At 43.2% G+C, this 19,323-nt stretch overlaps 1 protein-coding gene across 1 annotated transcript in view; it reads right to left on the bottom strand.

Moving 5' to 3' along the window:
- The window catches only part of cobl (cordon-bleu WH2 repeat protein), a 96,689-nt gene that overhangs the window by 32,463 nt on the left and 44,903 nt on the right, over positions 1 to 19,323 (bottom strand). The window lies entirely within an intron of this gene.

Below are 19,323 nucleotides of genomic sequence, written 5' to 3' on the forward strand. Positions count from 1 at the left end.
TGTGGTGTGCCAGAAATAGCCAATCTACAAGCTTGTGAACTTGTAGATCGGCTATGTTCGGCACGGCCCGGGACACACGCACGCAACAGAAATCAGAAATCTGGCTACAGCTGGGGCATGCAGAGCCGGTAAGATGACCAAAATGGTGCGATGGTCGTCCACATACTAGACGACCAAAATGGTGCGATGGTCGTACACATACTAGACGACCAAAATGGTGCGATGGTCGTCCACATACAGTACTTGCAACACATCCTCACACCTATTTTGAATTATTTTGAACTTTTACTATAGTAAATTTTGAATTCCGGACTTTAACTTGTAACTAATTATTTCTACATTGCAGTATTGATACTTTTACCGAAGTAAAACACCACTACTAACTAACTAACGAACTAACTAACTAACTAACTAAATATCCTCTATATAAAAGCCTTATCTGGCTGCAGGAATGAACCTGCAACATGCCTGGAGCAGCATGCAGTGGAGGCAGCATGCAGTGGAGGCAGGCTGAGAGCAGATCAGGCCACCTTGCCTTTCAGCGGTACGTTGGGTTCACACAACGTGAACTCGTTGAACTCACTGCATGGCATGCTATGGAAGTTGAAGAGCCCCCCCCCCCCTCCTCCCCCAAACCCCCTCTTCTTTCTCTCGCCTTGTCTGTCGTCCCCCCGTCCCCCCCCCCCACACACACACACTCACAGTGAGTCCCTCTGGCATTCATAGATACATGAATACAGACATACCAGTGGATGTGGGCCAAAGTTGAAGCTGAAATGGATGACTGACTTGCCTACGAAGACGGATGTGTGTGTTAGTGCGCGTGTGCATGGATGTGCGTGTGTGAGTGAGTGTCTGTGTGTGTGCGTGGCTGTTTATGTGTATGAGTGTGCACGTGTCTGCGTGTGTGTGATGCTGCCTGCAGAGTGGGAAACATAAGACTGCAGCCCAGCCCCTGCTATGAAAGGAGGAGGACCAAGGCCTCAACACACGCACACACGCACGGCACGCATGGCGTGCGCGGCTGCACGCACACACACACACACACACACACACACAGTATGCTGACCCACAAGCAAGCACATAGTACAAACAAACAATCGTGCAAACAACACAAATTGTCCCTCATATGCGCGCACACGCGCGCGCGCACACGCACACACACACACACACACACACACACACACACACTATGACGCACACACACGTACACACACACACAGTACGCAGAAGAAGGAACAGTATATCTCATATCTCAGGCTGTGCTGGGGTATATGGATTAGGGGGTTGCTAAGGGTTGCAGGGTTAAGTGTGTGTTGCTCTCATGGGCTTAGTGGCGCCATGACTGGGAACGCAGCATGTACTTAGGATGGTTCTAGACTGAAGCCACAACTCTGTATTACACCACATTTCAAGGTCACCCCTTGCATTAAGTCAAGCTGACTTAAGCATGCATGTGTGTCGTGTACATCTCTGGCATTGATTTAGAAATATTTCACAACAAGTGCATTTTACTACTGTTACACAGACATAGAGGCCAAAGACTGTATTCTGCGGTGACAGTAGCCATTGCATTGCCTCATTTTGACAGTGTTTGTGGATCTTGTTGACAGTGCCTTATTGCTGTCGGGGGTGAAATGTGCTATAGTTACTTTTGTCCCCAAAGACGATAAGAAGATATGCTTCATTTATTCTCTGTCACACAACAGCATCGCACGTCGAAAATAGCAAACCTACAAGGTCACAACGTTGTCGCATCTGTGAGGCGTTATGAGCTTCACCAACTTCACAAGTTCCCGTTGTCAGGCCAAGGTGATACAAAGTGAAATCAATCCTATGGTACCATGTACAGTTGGAGGCCATCGATATTGTCCTTTTCTTTTTGCTGAGGTTTGCGTGATCTGCGCAAAAGGACAGTTAACCCATTTTGGGCGGGAACCCCTTTTGGTGTTTTAAACATTATGTTATAATTTAGCTATTGAAAAATAGCAGATCTACAAGCTCATAGCGCGCCACCGAGTGGCGTGCTACGAGCTTGTAGGTCTGCTATTTTTGAAAAATCATGAAAATATTTATTTCAGAAAACTGGAGGATTTAGAAGGATTTTGAGGTCAGGCCTAAATGGGTCAAATGATAAGGGACAATATCGGTGGCACTCAACTGTATGGGAGCACAAAGCAGTGTAACAGTCCTGATGTTTCAACATGGCAGGACGACAAATTACAGCAATAATTCAAACTAAACTATGGTGATCGACAGAATGTGTTTAGCTTGGTATAAGTATGAGGACATAAATCAACATAGGATGATAGATAGGGGATTGTACTGGAACTTAAATACCATAGTAGATTGATTACTTATGTTTCTGTCTGTCTAGACAGGGAGCACACATCCACATCTAGACATTAACCAATAAAAACCTATAGTATGTACTTTGTTGACCGGTGTGCCCCAGGGGTCTGTACATGGAGTTGGTCACCATCCTCGTTTCCCTCTACACCAAATGTAATTGCTGAAAATAGCTACTCACAAGGCGTTGCATTGCAAGTCTTGTGAGATGTTGTAAGCTTGTACTGTAGATCGTACTGTAGATCTGATGTTAGCCTATTTTTGCTGAATGTTCACCTATTATGACGTGTCTAGAATAGGGATGATAGAGTTCATGTTGTTACAGTAAAGCAGTAGTTCTCCAAAAGGACCCCCATATTGATACATATTTGGCCACGGACCCCCATCTGAAAATGTTTTGTTCCAGGGACTCCCAGAAGAGAAGATTTGTGTTAAAAAATGTATCATTCAAAATGTTCTAATACTTTCAAGATTCCTGGCTGGAGATACCGTTTATTGTCTCCACCAGGCCGAAGGCATGGGGAGAGAGTATGTTTTGCACTCCGTCCGTGTGTGTGTCCGTCCGTCCGTCCTTCCTTCCGTCCGTCTGTGTACAGCTAATCTCCGGCACCGTTAACCCGGTCGATGCCAAACTTTGCACACACACTCCCTGGATGCCAACGATGAACCTCTGCCCCACATTTTCCAGAACGGCCTGTTATAGCGCCACCATGAGGCAGCCTTTCACATGTTTTACCTAAAACTGCACCGATCTGCGTGAAACGTTGCATGCACACTCCCTAGAGGCCAAGGACAAACCGTTGACCTGCATTTTCCGCATCTGCCTTTTATAGCGCCACCAGGAGGCCGACTTTTGAAAAACACATTTTTTGATATTACTCCTCCAGATTCTGTCCAAAAATCTCACAAATCGTTACACAGTATCTCTATGGTCATGTGCTCAAGTCGGATCTGTCCGATATTTCATATTCCATCCTAATTGGCTATAATTGGCTTTCACAGTTTGCAAGATTGCCCCGTTTTCGACAAAAGCCTCAAATCATGAACGCAGCATGCAATTTACGTGAAATCTTTCACACATTTTCTTACTAGGCTGAGGAATATATCCCACCCTTTTCACATTGGCCTGTTATAGCGCCACCAACAGGTTGATTTTTGCAAAACACCTTTTTGGAACAAAATGCCTCAAAAACATGTTTATATTAATCCTAAAAAGTTTGCCAAACATCTCACACAGTCCTATCCTCCTGGTGGAGACCTGTGCCCAGAAGGGCACTTTTTCTAGTTGTAATTGTAATTGCATGTTGTTGCCTTTTGTCAAGGCTACGTTATTTGTTTTAATGCAATGATCACACGCACGTACGCACACACGTGCGCACACACACACACACACACACACACACACACACGCACACGCACACACACGCACACGCACACGCACACACACATACACACAGTCACACACACACAAGTCACACATATGTGCACATTTTATAGTATACTTACACAGACATAATATTGATCTAAACATAGGCCTAATGTATATGGATGATGAAGTATCAGTTCTAGCATGAGTCACTAATGTGTGCACGGGTCGGACGCACGCACGCACACACGCACACACCACACACACACACACACACACTGTCGCAATAACATTATTAATGTATGCCACACATTATTAATGTGTGCCACCACCCATTTCTGTGTCCTGTCCTACTTTACTATCAATAATAAAGGCAGAAAAGTCCCAAAAATATCTAAATATGTAATATTTTGGTCCACGTTGCACAAAATGCAATAACAAAAGAGACAGCGGCGTAAGATGTCGTCACAAAGCTCTAGCGTGGCTCCATGACGTGGCTCTTCACTGTGGCCAAAGTTTTCCAAAAGTCAGTTTTGAGGGGCCAACCCCCAGACAGAGCTTAGGTTGCGCACCAGCAATAGTTGATCTAAGCTCGCAATGCAATGCGTTTGTATACTTGTAGATCTGCTACATTTGCTCACAACACCGCCACACAATTAAGTATAATTGGCGGGCTTTAGTCGGCCAAGTAGAACGTGCGGTCGGCTGGCCCAGAGTGTCTTAATAATGTGCCCGGGCCAGCGGGCCATTTATAATGTCAAGCGCAGCAGGCGGAGGATATTATAGGATTTGTTTTCAAATTCCAAGGGTGGATGGGGAACCGCTACGGCGGCGGGTCCATGCCCTGAGAAAAACAAGACGGCATGCGAGGACACGGGGCATAACTTAACTGGAGCTCCACGGCACACAAAACCCAGAAGAAGCCATGCAATGTATAGGGCGGTTCAGAGTGTCCATTCAATTTTCCAGTCTATGGTTTGAGAGGGACGGGGCCCCATATGGGAGCATGTTGATCAGATAGGGCCACCCATGAAGGCTGTGCCCCGGTGGCGTGACCATTCATCAGTTGTTTTGAGGGAATGTTGATGGGCGAGGGGGGGGGGGGGGGGGGTGGTAACAGGGCCACATCACAGCGTTAACCCATTGATGCCTGGTGCAACCTATACGTTGTTCTACCCTTGATGCCGGCGCTCTCTCTGTGTCTCATCAGCTATTGTTATAATTTAGCTATTGAAAAATAGCAGATCTACAAGCTCATAGCGCGCCACCGAGTGGCGCGCTATGAACTTGTAGGTCTGCTATTTTTGAAAAAACATAACTATTTAAAAAAATAATGAATCAAAATTTGAAGGTTTTCAGAAACCTTAGGTCAGGCCCTAGAAGGTGTTCCCAGATTCAGCCTCAGGTATCAATGGGTTAATGTGGAATGTGAAATGGAGTATGCCGTTGCTGTCGGGCAGAAACCTCTTATCTCCGTATTCTAACGTTTTGTGTTTATTGGTGAATTAACGCACGTCCTCCTGATCATACTACAGTGTCTAGACCTCACACAAAAGCATCAAAAGCAGCACATCCTGCAAGATCTAAACGGGGCGCGTAGCGACGCGTTGGTTTTGAGCTGATACTGTAGATCTGATACTGTAGATCTGATACTGTAGATCTGATACTGTAGATCTTTTGGATTTCCTGAAAGGTAACAGTTTTGGACATATGAGGTTTCCACCCGACAGCGACAATGTGTGTGTGTTTGCTTGTGTGTGTGTACTGTATGCGTGTGAAAGGGTACAACGGGTCTCAATGTATGTATTTATTGCACGTCTGCATACACTAGGTTAATGTGCATGTATTAGCATGTGTGTGTGTGTGTGCGTGTGCGTGCATGCAATTGTGTGTCTGTGCGCAAGCACACATTTGTGTATGTGTGTGTGTGTGTGTGTGTGTGTGTGTGTGTGTGCAAGAGATAATAATAGCAGCTGAACTGTCTCAACCGTGAGGGCATTGAGGTCAAAAACATCTTCACAGTAGGATGTAGGACAGTTCTGACAGTTAGTGTGTGTGTGCATGAGGGTTGTGTGGCTTTGATTGTGCAAGCAGTGTGTCCATATGAATGATGAATAGTGTGTGTGTGTGTGTGTGTGTGTGTGTGTGTGTGTGTGTGTGTGTGTGTGTGTGTGTGTGTGTGTGTGTGTGTGACTGTGTGTGTGTGTGTGTGTGTGTGTGTGTGTGTGTGTGTGTGTGTGTGTGTGTGTGCTTGCGTGTGTGTGTGTGTGTGTGTGTGTGGCACTAAGGTAACTGTCTGAACAATCTGAACCAATGGTAACAGTTAACAGAAGCCAATTATGATACATATATAGTGTGTGAACGTATGCAGTATGCACAGGGGCCAGCTAAGGACAGGAAGCATGTGGTTGACCCAGTTCTATTGTCCTATACATTGTCCCACTAACCCACTCACTGACACATCTGATGTTTTCTTCACCTTTATCCTACATTAACCCGTTAAAACCCCAGGCCAATTCTATTCTACAAAGTGCAAGTTCTAATGCAGTAGTTCTCAAACTTTTTCGTGCCAAGGACCCCCAGAATTGTTATGTATTTGGCCACCAACCCCCCACCCCCAATCCCCAGAAGAGAATATTTGCGTTATAACATGCAACGTTTCAAGATTTTCCTTAACACATTTAGGACTGAGGCTGATTCTAAACGCCTTATAAATCCTGACCTAGATTTTCTGAAAAACTAATATTTATTCAAAAATTACAAAACATATATATAAATATATGTTGCATACATTACATAGCAACAAGGACCCCAAAAGGGGTTCCCGTCCTGAAGAGTAAAAACCCCAAAAGGGGTTCCCATAGCAGATGTACAATGAAGCTCAGTGCAGTGAGCTTAAAAGGATCCTTGGCTAATAAGACATATGCCTTAATACATTATACTTGTACCTTGTATAACTCACTTTCACTGTCTTTCACTCAATAGTGGGTATGCATGCATAAAGTGAGTGGCAAATCGAGTGGCAAAGTGAGTTTAACGTAATTTAAAGCAATCATAGGACTTTTCTGTTTGGATGTATGTATGTTGTTTTTAGGCGTTCCCACATAACTTCCGGGTATGATGTTTGTCTGTCGCAAGTTGATGATGTCATATGTCCATGTTTAGTCCGGTCCTAAACAACTTAATACTTCCTAAGGTTAATAATCCATCCATCCATCCATCCATCTTCAACCGCTTATCCGTAGTCGGGTCGCGGGGGCAACAGCTCCACCAGAGAGCTCCAGACTTCCCTCTCCAGAGCAACATACGTGACTTCCTCCTGGGGGATCCCGAGACGTTCCAAGGCCAGTGAGTCAATGTATTTCCTCCAACTGCGCCTTGGTCTGCCCTGGGGTCTCCTCCCAGTGGGACATGCCTCGAGGACCTCCCTAGGGAGACGCCCGAGAGGCATCCTAACCAGATGCCCGAACCACCTAAGCTGACTCCTTTCCAGGCGAAGAAGCAGTGATTCTACTCCGAGTCTCTCTCGTGTGACTGAACTTCTCACCTTATCTCTAAGGGAGATGCCAGCCACCCGTCGAAGAAAACTCATTTCGGCCACTTGTATGTGTGTGTGTGTGTACTAATATATATATATATATATATATATATATATATATATGAATCTACTGTTGATCGTTTTTCTCTCTTTACAATAGATGCCATTTCATGCCAAAAGGTGTGGAAAAACACTTGCGATACTATAAAGTTGCTAGACATATACGTACTATAGTTCACTCTTGTGAAATCTACTGTGCCATCCATTACTTTACTAAATTATTAGCCCTTCACTCAATTGCAAGTGGATCCAGGAACTGCTTCTAGCACTGAAAGCGCAAGAGATTTAGATATCAAAACGTGACTTTGAACTGACTTTTAGAGGAATACAGTAATTTTAGAGCGACACCGGTAATACACACACACACACGCGCGCGCGCGCGCGCGCGCGTGCGTGTGTGTGTGTGTATTACGCACACACACACACACACACACACACACACACACACACGTGTGTGCGCGCACACACACACACGCACGCACGCACACACACACACACACACACACACACACACACACACACACACACACACACACACACACACACACACACACACACACACACACACACACACACACACACACACCAACAATGGCAGTTTATGATGGGTGCATGTTTAGATTTGCATCTAGTTTCATTTGTTACAACGGCCTATAGCCATCATGTACCCACTCTGAGTCTACACCCATGTGAACTCCATCATGTACACACATACTATACGCACGTGTGCACGCACACTCAAGCCAATTGAGACTAACACAAACACCTACGCCTCAACGGCTTGCCTCATCCATACTGCCAGGTTTTACACACAAGCTGTTTTGACAGCTTCAAGTGCAACAGATTCCACCCCGTGGACAGCATGCTCCTGTAGAAACGGCGGGAGACACACATCCATAGCCCTGGCCCCTAACTCAACACTCACAAATATTTGAGGTCAGCGAATAAGAACAGAAGACCTGTAGCGTCTTTACGCACTTCACTCACTCTAAGCAGAAGACTATCAGCGCACAATATTCATGCTGACATCTGAAATGCCCATGATTTACATTAACCCATTGAGACCTGGAACGCATCCATGTCACGTTAGCGTTTAACCACATTAACCATTAACCCATTTTGGGGCGGGAACCCGTTTTGGTGTTTTAAACATTGTTATAATTTAGCTATTGAAAAATAGCAGATCTACAAGCTCATAGCGCGCCACCGAGTGGCGCGCTATGAACTTGTAGATCTGCTATTTTTGAAAAATCGTTAAAATGTGCCTCAAATCTTTCCGAAAATTGTCATGATTTAGAAAACATTTTTTTTAAATTTCGACGTCAGGCCTGAATGGGTTAACGACAAGATGATTGATTACTGGGCAGTGGGCACCTGCTGGCCTAAATCTATTGGACATTCCATGAACCCAGAAATGGTGATTAATGTAAACTTGTATGATAGAAATGTTATCTATAGGCCAATGGATGAAATTCAGCTTTGTTGCTAAAAGTTATTAGCATAATATGTGACCATACCATTAACATCTTATATAAGGCACACAAAAAAAATCTAAATGTCATCATTCTTTAAGTAGCATGTGACATATGAAACTAGGGGGTTTTCATGAAGCAGAAGACAATCGGAATGACCCGCCTGGCATGAAGGGAGCTCTTATCACCTCGTCATGCCAGGGCGGGAAGAAATTGTTTGTGAAGTACAGTATATGGTTTAATTCTGTGTGTTCGTGCCAGAGATGGCACTCCTCATAGGGCGATTCACTGAGTTTATAATAACTAGGGGGTTTTCATGATTCAGAATCCATTCCAAGCATTAGTTTAGCACAAAAAACACTCCTTGGGATAGAAACGGCCATAGCTACTTGCCCAAATGTGCTGACCTACAGTATGTAGGACTAGTAGCATGCCAAAGTTTGTGCTATTGCAGAAACTGCCTGTCATCATTTCACCCCCTCCCTATTCCAAAGCCCCCCCAGGTACATTATATATTTAAACTATATTCCGCAATGGTACAATTATTTTTCCAGTGGGTAGATCTTGTTGAGCTCGTCATTTTGAAAGTAGATCTCACGTCATAAATGTGTGGGCACCCCTGATGTAGGACTAGTAGCATGCCAAAGTTTGTGCTATTGCCATTGAGAATGCAATAACAACTATACAATGTGTGAATGGAGTTTCTAGGTGAAAGTGATTTTTTGACGTGCTATAGAGCTGCCATTGAGCCCCATTATACATTTCTCAAATTTGAAAGCATTATATTTCTAAAAATATGAAACATTTCAACGATTTATTTTGTCCACCGTAAGATGAACCTAAATAGGTTTGAATGGGGTTTCTAGGTGTAAGTACATATGGCCGTTTTCCTCCCTGTCTAACTACACTACATGTATGTACTATCAATAAAGGCAGCAAAGCACAAAAACATACCTTAAAAAAAGAAAAAACATTATTTATTATTGATTGATTGATTGATTGATTTTAGTGTGTACACATTTTGTGCCCAAGACGTCTGTGGACGTCTTTGGTATTACCGCACGTCCAGTGCCCAAGACGTCTGTGGACGTCTTTAAAAAAAAAGAAAACATAGGCTATGTCAAAGAAAATATATATATATATTTTTGAATACGTGGTGCCAAAGTTTGTGTTATTGCCATTGAGAATGCATTGGGCGTTTAAATTAAATAACTCAGAAACTATAAAACATTTCAAAGTAAAAAGTTCCAGCATGTGTCTCCACAGTCAGCTGAATTATAAAAAGTGTGAATGGATTTTCTAGGTGAAAGTGATTTTTTGATTGTTTTGTGTGGGCACACAAAGTGTTAAGGTGCAGGACTCCTGGAAGAATACAGTAGTTGGACTTGGTGTAAAGTAGGGCTCACCATGATGTTAATCGCGATTAATTATATTAATCGCAATCCATTGCATACTTATTTAGCCTTTATTTTGAGCCTTTTGGTCTATCCCCGTAGTTTAGGACAGTGGTTCCCAAATTATTTTGAGAGGTCCCCAGATGATCAAAAGTTACAATTTACTGTAATGAGAAATGTAATTATTTTTTATACCTCTAAAATTCATTTTTCATTGTGTCGAAACTAAGAAAATTACTATACTTTCAAAATGGTCAAACATTGGCTACAATATCCTCTGCTTAATTTAGTCGTTTAAATTAAAATAAAGAGGCTATAATAACATTCAGAGCATCTTTTAAACTCTAACAAAGCTACTTTCTGGACTGCCATGGGATTTGCTGTACACCTTCCCATGCTAGGATGAACACTACTTGCACAACCCTTAGGCCAACATTTCCAAACAAGATGTCTCAAAATGGAATTGGCGGATTGCCATGAAACTTGGAGCAGCACAACCTGTAATTGTTTGACACACAGCAGCAGTGCCGGTGCCATTGGCACCAATGGACTAAAGACAAACGACTAAAGACAAAATGCCACAAGAACACTGGCTTTTATCGTACGTGGAATAATTCAATACTGATGATTTGTGAATGTTGTACTTATTTGTTATAGCAGTTACACGTGGCAATTCATATCACTTTATAAGTCACTCAAATGTCTGATTGTATGTTTACAGAGCTCTTTCAGAAAGTTAGTGTGCAGGCACAGAGAACATAAACATAGACAACATAGAACTGAAGCACACATTAGCAACAGCAGTGGCCTACAAAGTTGCAGGAGGAAGAATGAGGGATGACGAGAAGAAGAGATGGATTAAGGGAGGGCTGCCTGTTTGCTTTGGCAGCAGCGACCTCCTCCATCCTTTTCCTGTGACTGATTTGAGAACACAATGTCTTCCTCCTTCAGAAAGGAGGAGAGAGGTGGAGGGATGTGCTAACAGAGGTAAACAATGTTCTCTCCCTGGACCCCGGACCCTACTTTGTGAACCAATGTTCTCTATGCTCCTCTGCCTAGTGCGTGTGCATGCTGTACTGCCCTGTTATCTTTCCTGTTTCTTTCCTTGTTTTGATTGTTCTTATGGTGCACGCTGTTGCTGAGCTTGTTTCACTGATTTATTCTTATGTAACAAAAGGGTCGATCAGTAAAAGCCTGTGCTTTATTAGTCACAAATACATCAAAACAACAACAGCAGCATAGCTGGCCTTCCCTGTGGGGAGACATTGAGATCTGTCAACAAATGTTATAAACAAAGGGGAGAGGCTGTTGGGGTGTGAAAGAGAAGAAAGAAGAAAGAAAGAAAGAAAGAATGAAAGAAAGAAAGAAAGAAAGAAAGAAAGAAAGAATGAAAGAAAGAAAGAAAGAAAGAAAGAAAGAAAGAAAGAAAGAAAGAAAGAAAGAAAGAATAAAAAAAGAATTGAGCAAATGAAAAAACAAAAGGGGCAGACAGAAGCTTAGTGAATGTTGTTATGCACAATTTTAAGACAGGGAAGAAAGGAAAAAGGAAAGAAAGGAACAAACAAACATAAATCTTACTATGGTAGTTCACTAGTGTTGAACAACACAGCTTAAAGACAGTCTAGCAATGCAGAAAGAAAGAAAGAAAGAAAGAAAGAAAGAAAGAAAGAAAGTGAAATAGTCAGACAGAAGCTTTGCAGTGAGTGTTAAACATGCTGAACATAGTGGTCCAGTGCAGATTGAATCAGGGCAGTGCATTAGGGCCGATTAAAGTTAGCTACTGTTGCTGTAGATAATGATGGGACTGATGGATGGCTGAGAAAGACAAACCTCCCTCTGTTGCCAATTCTCTATTCTCCCAAAGGAATGGATCAGCAGCAGGGACTCAAGCCAGTTCTATCAATCACACACACACACACGCACGCACACATGCACGCAGGCGCACACACACACACACGCGCGCACACACACACACACACACACACACACACACACACACACACACACACACACACACACACACACACACACACACACACACACACACACACACACACACACACACACACACACACACACACACACACACGTGCACCCACACAGACAGACAGACAGACAGACAGACATATGTGCATACACACAACCAAGCGCACACGCATCTGTCAGCTGAAAATGCTGTGCTTACACCTTCATCTGCAATCTTACCGTAAGCTGCCATGCTGGCATATAAAGAGAGGTAGCTAGACAAAACACACGCACGGGTCGCACGCACAAATGCACGCACGCACACATGCGTGCACACACACACGCGCGCACACACACACACACACACACACACACACACACACACACACACACACACACACACACACACACACACACACACACGCTCGATGGGAGCTGATGGGACGCTTGTTTTACAGCGCCGGCGTACTACTAGTAGGGCAGGGTTATATAACCTCACAAAAACTATGCCTAAACCTAACCTTAACCCTAACATGTAAAACAAGCGCCCCCTCAGCGACCATCGCTGGACTAACTGCCTGAGCCAAAAGGCAGTCAGAATGTGGTTTCAAATCAAGTTTAACCACATTAACTCTGTTAATTAATTAATGTCTTTTACAATTTTTGAAGATTTGTCAAGATCTTTCACAATTTTTCAATAGCCAGTGCAAAATAGGGTTTAAGTGGTTAAAGACCTGTGTCACATTGATGCTACTGCCATGCCATAATTCAAAACGTGACTAATTGGCTTGCGTGTAACATTCAAACAACAACACACAGAGAATCTAATCTTTAATGAAACAATGGGTCTGTCTCCAATAGAAACTCGTGCCTGGTAAATTCCAACAGCTTTCCATGACATAATAGACAAACACCTGGCCTATTAACAGAACTTTTTCCACACCACCCTTCTACACCAGAGTCTGTCAGCCTGATAAAGAAGCCTTCTGCTGTCATGGCTCATTTGTGGCAATATTTAATTTGTGGCTTTTTTATTGCTTTATTTGATAGGAGAGTGTAGAGAGACTGGAAGGGGGGCAAGGAGGAATGAGAGAGAGAGAGAGAGAGAGAGAGAGAGAGAGAGAGAGAGAGAGAGAGAGAGAGATGCACAAGACATGATGACAGGAGTCAGATTCAAACCTGTCTCCTCGCAACCCATAAGGAGCACGTACATGCACTAACTGGTTGAGGCACTAGAACGCCCCCACCGGCCCCCGCCACAGTTTGTGGCTTTTAAACTGAGAGAAAAGTCATCAAACTTTAATCCTCCTGTCATGGTTGACTTGGGTCACTTCACCAAGTTGGCGATTATGAAACATTAATCCACTTTGAAGGCTGACTCTCCTTCACCCTGTTTTTTATTTTTTTTCCCTTTTTTGTATCACTCATACAGTAAAATCGTGTGTTCATTTAACTCTGAGGGTGTACAAATGTAGCACAATGGAGTTACCGTACAACGAGTCACTGCACCCCCAGTCCTAACACAAGGCATGCAGACTGCCCTACATCTGAAAGATGAAAGGTCAAATTTATAAAATAAAATCTACCTTATTAAAACTTTAGTCTATTCAGTCTCCTATCACCATTCCTTCTGCTCTTTCATTCTCTCTCTCTCATTCTCATTTCATTCTCTCTGTCTCTCCCTGTATCCCTATACGTTCTCCTGATTGTGTCTTTTTTGACATTCCTCCTATGTTGAACCTCTAACAGTACTACCCACCCTCTCTGAGAGGTGAGGTTGCCAGTCTGTGCACTGCCAGCCAGATTTCATGCTTCTATGCCTTTTAGAAATATGACCCTTTGTGTGGTTTATACATAGTTGATGTTGGCTCGCCAGTCCAAAATACACACACCTGATACTCTTATGTAAGTCAAAGGCCTGACTTTATCTGACTTTGTTTCCCTGCTCTCTGTTTTAACCAACTCTCCTCCTCTTATTCTGTTTCTTTCTCTCAGAATCTTCTCTACTTTTCTCGACATTTGTCTTTTCTTTAACTTTTTTGGGCAGTCGAAACACAGCCGAAAGCCGTACAACAAAAATGTTGTGTCAAACCATGTGACTTCCATTGGAAATGCATTGGGGCAAGATGTAAACACACCTTCGCATCTAGCATACAACATTGTTGGATGCTAGATGTAAACAAAGGGTAAGTGTCATGGCCGCCGTTGTACGGCTTTCGGCTGTGTTTCGACTGCCCCCCTCCCCCTCATACAACAAAAATCACACCCGTGTGAACTGAGTGGTGTAATATAGCCTGTCTGACGTAATGAAATCATGTCTGACGTAATGAAATCACACCCGGGTGAACAGGGTGAACATCGCAACCATGCTAATTTTTTCTGCACTAACAAAGCCAGTTGTATGAAATCACACCCGGGTGAACAGGGTGAACATAGCAACCATGCTCATTTTTTCTGCACTAACAAAGCCAGTTGTAGGAGTGGTTTACACCACTCAAAAATGTTGTGTCAAACCATGTGACTCCCATTGGAAATTAATTGCGAGCTTGCATCAGTAAACAAGTCTCATGCATCAGCTATACAACAATCTGTTGTGAAGGTATGAGTGAGGCCTTAAGCATCAAAAAACGCCTAGTCCAGGCATCTCTTCTTGGTTTTTAAACAGCTGGTGAATGGAAATGACGCTCACGCGCGGCTTCAACGCTACAAGTTGAGCCCCCCCCCCACACACACACCCACACACACACACACACACCCACACCCACACACACACAATTTCTCTGAACTCCAACCTAAGGCAAAGAAGACATAGCTTCTCTTCCAGACCACAATAACAGATTACCTATCTCTGTGCAACAACAACAAGATTGTGTTGGAACTAAGTGTTCCAAAACATTTGTTCCACTTCAGGGCTATCCTCACAAAAGCAAACACGGATATTGTTCATCGCTAGGTATACAGTACGGAAACAAGGATATGGAATCGTTGACAACCTCAACTGCAGGAAATACTATGCCACAGAGATAAGCCGTAAATCATAATATTCTTTCAAATTGGTTCTTCCACTACATTACTCTGCGACTTCTATTCTTGGTATAGTGTATCATCCTGTTTCAAAATAGCCTTCCGTTCCATCTAGCAAACAAAGCAACCACCCCCTTAAAAAAAAGAAAATCGAGTGGAAGGCTTAATAGGTAATATGGACAAAATAACAATACTTTTGACAGAATACCTTGACATTGATATTGATATTTTCTCTTTCTTTTTGTGGACTGGCTATTTTGGGATTTAGACAACTTTAGTTTTTTTCAACCTAGGTTCAGGTTCAGTAAAGGATGAGTGATATATTTTTTTGTTCATTGGCTGCTTTCTTTCGTTTTAGCGATTTTAGCTATTTTTGACAGGGGTGCGGGGGCATTCGAACATGGGGCTAAATATGTCCTTTTTTACAAAATTGTACGGTGATTTCTTTATTAATATTTTCTATAGTCCTACTAGACCCCAGGAAATTATATCTGGCCACAAAAGATCACATGATCTACTGAATGTGAAGGTGCTAGGCCCTAGCACCTTCACATTCAGTAGATCATGTGATCTTTTGTGGCCAGATATAATTTATTGGGGTCTAGTAGGACTATAGTAAATAATAAATAAATAAATAAAATAAATCACCATATCTTTTGTAAAACAAAATACATATTTAAGACCATGTTGGAATGCCCCCGCCCCCCTGTCAAAAATAGCTAAAATATTAAACAACCTAAAACTTGAACCTTGGTTGAAAAAAACTAAAGTTGTCCTTTAAGTAGGAAATAAAAGTAGGAAATAAAACGTCTGGGTTTGCGAGGCTATCCTTTAATGATTAAAACCAGGAAAAGATAACACTTATGCCATATCACTATCACAATATTCCAAAATCCAAAATCCCACATGATGTCTAGTCACATATCACGGTAAAGGTGATTAGATTATTCAGTGTATTATAGCACCTTGTGACACCATGATGTCATGGCATGGCATGACCATATATGGGGTGTGATTATGTCACCATATCTGGGGGCATTCCCATATATGGTCATGCCTGGGGTCACCAGTCATTTTATGGTGCCCCCATATGTGCAGCAGTAAAACGGTTTTGGAGGTATAGAGAGGCTTGATTAGACGTTCAACAGGTTGGTCTTTCTTTGGCCTACTGGGAGTGTGCACGCAAAGTTTCACACCGATCAGTCCAGGCCTCACAGACCGACAAACACAAAAGTCTAATGACCATCTATTGTGACCTCAGCCTCTCCAAAGGCTATTCAAGCACTCAGCTTCATTATAACAATCTCATCAGTCGTACAGCCGTCATCATGCCATCATGTGTCCATTATTGTAGCATGTATGTCACTATTAATTGACCACAAGAATAGAGAGCTTGTCCTGAGCAGAGGGAGGTCTATAATGAGGACAAGTCACTCTGACCGGCTGTCCTCAGATCACCTTTTACAGTCTCTAACCCATTTGGACCTGAGATCAGATTCTAAAAATGTCTTCTACATCCTGACAGTTTTCTGAAACAGCTATGTTTCTATGTCAGTCGTTCTTCGATTTTTCAAAAATAGCAGACCTACAAGCTCGTAGCGCGCCACTCGGTGGCGCGCTATGAGCTTGTAGATCTGCTATTTTTCAATAGCTAAAGCATAACGTAATGCCAACACCAAAAGGGGTTCCCGCCCCAAAATGGGCTAATGTTCTTCTCACACCAAGGTCATAGAGGCAACTATGGGATGTGTGCTGAAGTGGGGTAGATTGCGGCAAAGAGCAGCATGTGAGATGACTGACTAAACATTTACATTTTACGGACCTCCATCTGAGTCTCCATTCCGTTCCATTTGTACACTCTCAGAATTACAGGTCACTAAGGTCACTGGCAGTAGTCAGATATAACAAAGCAGTGTGCTGTCCAAACCCAAAGGCTTTAGCTATCCTTATAAGACTCTGTAAGCATGATCTAGTATCATAAATCGCTAAGCTTATTTCTCTGCCACAGGGAAATGCAACCTGAGCATCTTAATGAGGGCAATGAGTAATGATACATTTCCACTTTAAGATTACACCTCACTGCCGCCTTTCTGTTGCTTTACGCTGAGAGAATCATCTAATGACAAAATGAAAATCAGACCCGTCTGAACTGAGTGGTGATGTTGGGGTGTCGGACCATTGGTTGTCAGACTAATGGTTGTCGGACTATTCGAGTAGTGGGACTGTTGGTGGTCTGACTATTGGCTGTCTGACTATTGGCTGTCGGACTATTGGCTGTCAGACTATTGGAGTAGTGGGACTGTTGGGGGTGCAGTACTTAGTTTAGACAGTACTTAGTTTAGACCAGTCATTTGGTTAGACCAGTCATTAGTCCTACAACTACAACCTATCTCAAACCCTCACCCTAACCCTAACCTCCCACGGGGCAGCACACCTAAACCTAACCTTAACCCATGTCTAACCAATGACTATAGTCTAAACTAAGTATGCACCCCGACTGTTGGTGGTCTGACTGTTGGTGGTCTGACTATTGGCTGTCAGACTATTGGCTGTCAGACTAATTGGTTGTCGGACTATTGGTTGTCAGACTATTCGAGTAGTGGGACTATTGGCTGTCGGACTATTGGCTGTCGGACTATTGGCTGTCGGACTATTGGTTGTCGGACTATTGGCTGTCGGACTATTGGCTGTCGGACTATGTAGTCTGTACTGTACTGTACTGTACTGTACTGTACTGTACTGTACTGTACTGTACTGTACTGTACTGTACTGTACTGTACTGTACTGTACTGTACTGTACTGCCTCTCATCATGCACTACTGGTGTTGACATGGTACTCTAAACATTGGTACTCTAAACAGACATACAAAGGGACATACAAGGGGACACACATTGCTGTTCCTTGGAGTGGCTACACCACTCAAAAATCACCAGCACTCACACAAATGTACTAGGTTCAATTTAGGTACAGAAGGACAGCACACATTCTGCCTACCTAAATTAAAAGTACCTAGCATGGGTGCTGGTGATGTCTCTGTTCGTATGAACTCTTCTGAACCATGCACCCGGTAAAGAGACTCATTTGTTGAGCCTTGAGTTGCACTCACATTCTCTTAAGCCCAAACCGCAACAATGATTCACCATGCAACTCCTTGAAACATGCAACTAACTACTTGCAACCATTATCCCCAATGGCAGTTGCAAGGAGTTGCATTTGTGTGGTTGACCTTAAAACTGTTTTGTTGCAAGGAGTTGCCACTATTGCGAGTAGTTGCAACTGGTGTGTTTTGGGCTTTAAGTTGTAGAATCGTATAATGCACAACATGATAGATGAAGGGGCCATGGGGTGGAAAGGCCCAAAGCTCACAAAGGGACCCTATGGATCTTCAGGCCGCCGTTGAACTGAAGAGGAACTGTACAGCAGGTAGTAAGATGCACAGATGTTCTGCTAGAGCAGTCGTGTAGAAAAGCATTAGCATAGCAATATTCTCTGAATAACCGATTTTCAACTATCTTCAGAGAGAGAGAGAGAGAGAGAGAGAGAGAGAGAGAGAGAGAGAGAGAGAGAGAGAGAGAGCATGTACCGTATGTGTGGAGGAGAGACAGCAAGATCAGAGTGATCCAGTGAACTCTATTATTAGAATGTTCAGCCTGTCCTCAGATGGCCCACTCCTGGTCTCTATTCTAGCTGTCATGACTCCTAATGGTCTTGGACTTCTACAGTACTGTGCCCCACAGGCATTCACATGAAGTACTCACTATCCGATGCCAGTCTGATCACATTGGTCACAGTTACATTTACAGTTATAACCTGCAGTTGATGAGGGGATTTATTTAGGGCTTTTGACTCACATACAGTAGCCATTTCCTTCTATAACCTGTCAAATGAATCCTTGCTATCCAGCAATTAGTAAGGCAGCACGATAGCGTATAACCTTTTGGAATTGGGATGAACCGTAAGTTCACTGTGGTTAACTTGCTGAAAGGCACTTTCCCAAATGAACCTCATTAAATCCTGTTCTTTCAAGCCTGAACCCAATGTGAACAAGTGTCTGCAGATAATAGAATATTTAATCTCAGCACATACAGTAGCACCTTGAAGGACCTTAAGCGCTAGGACCAACAGCCAAAACTGATTATAATTAGTTGTATCCC

The sequence above is a fragment of the Electrona antarctica genome (assembly GCF_951216825.1).
Source record: "Electrona antarctica genome assembly, chromosome: 6".
In the NCBI taxonomy this organism is placed as follows: Eukaryota; Metazoa; Chordata; class Actinopteri; order Myctophiformes; family Myctophidae; genus Electrona; species Electrona antarctica.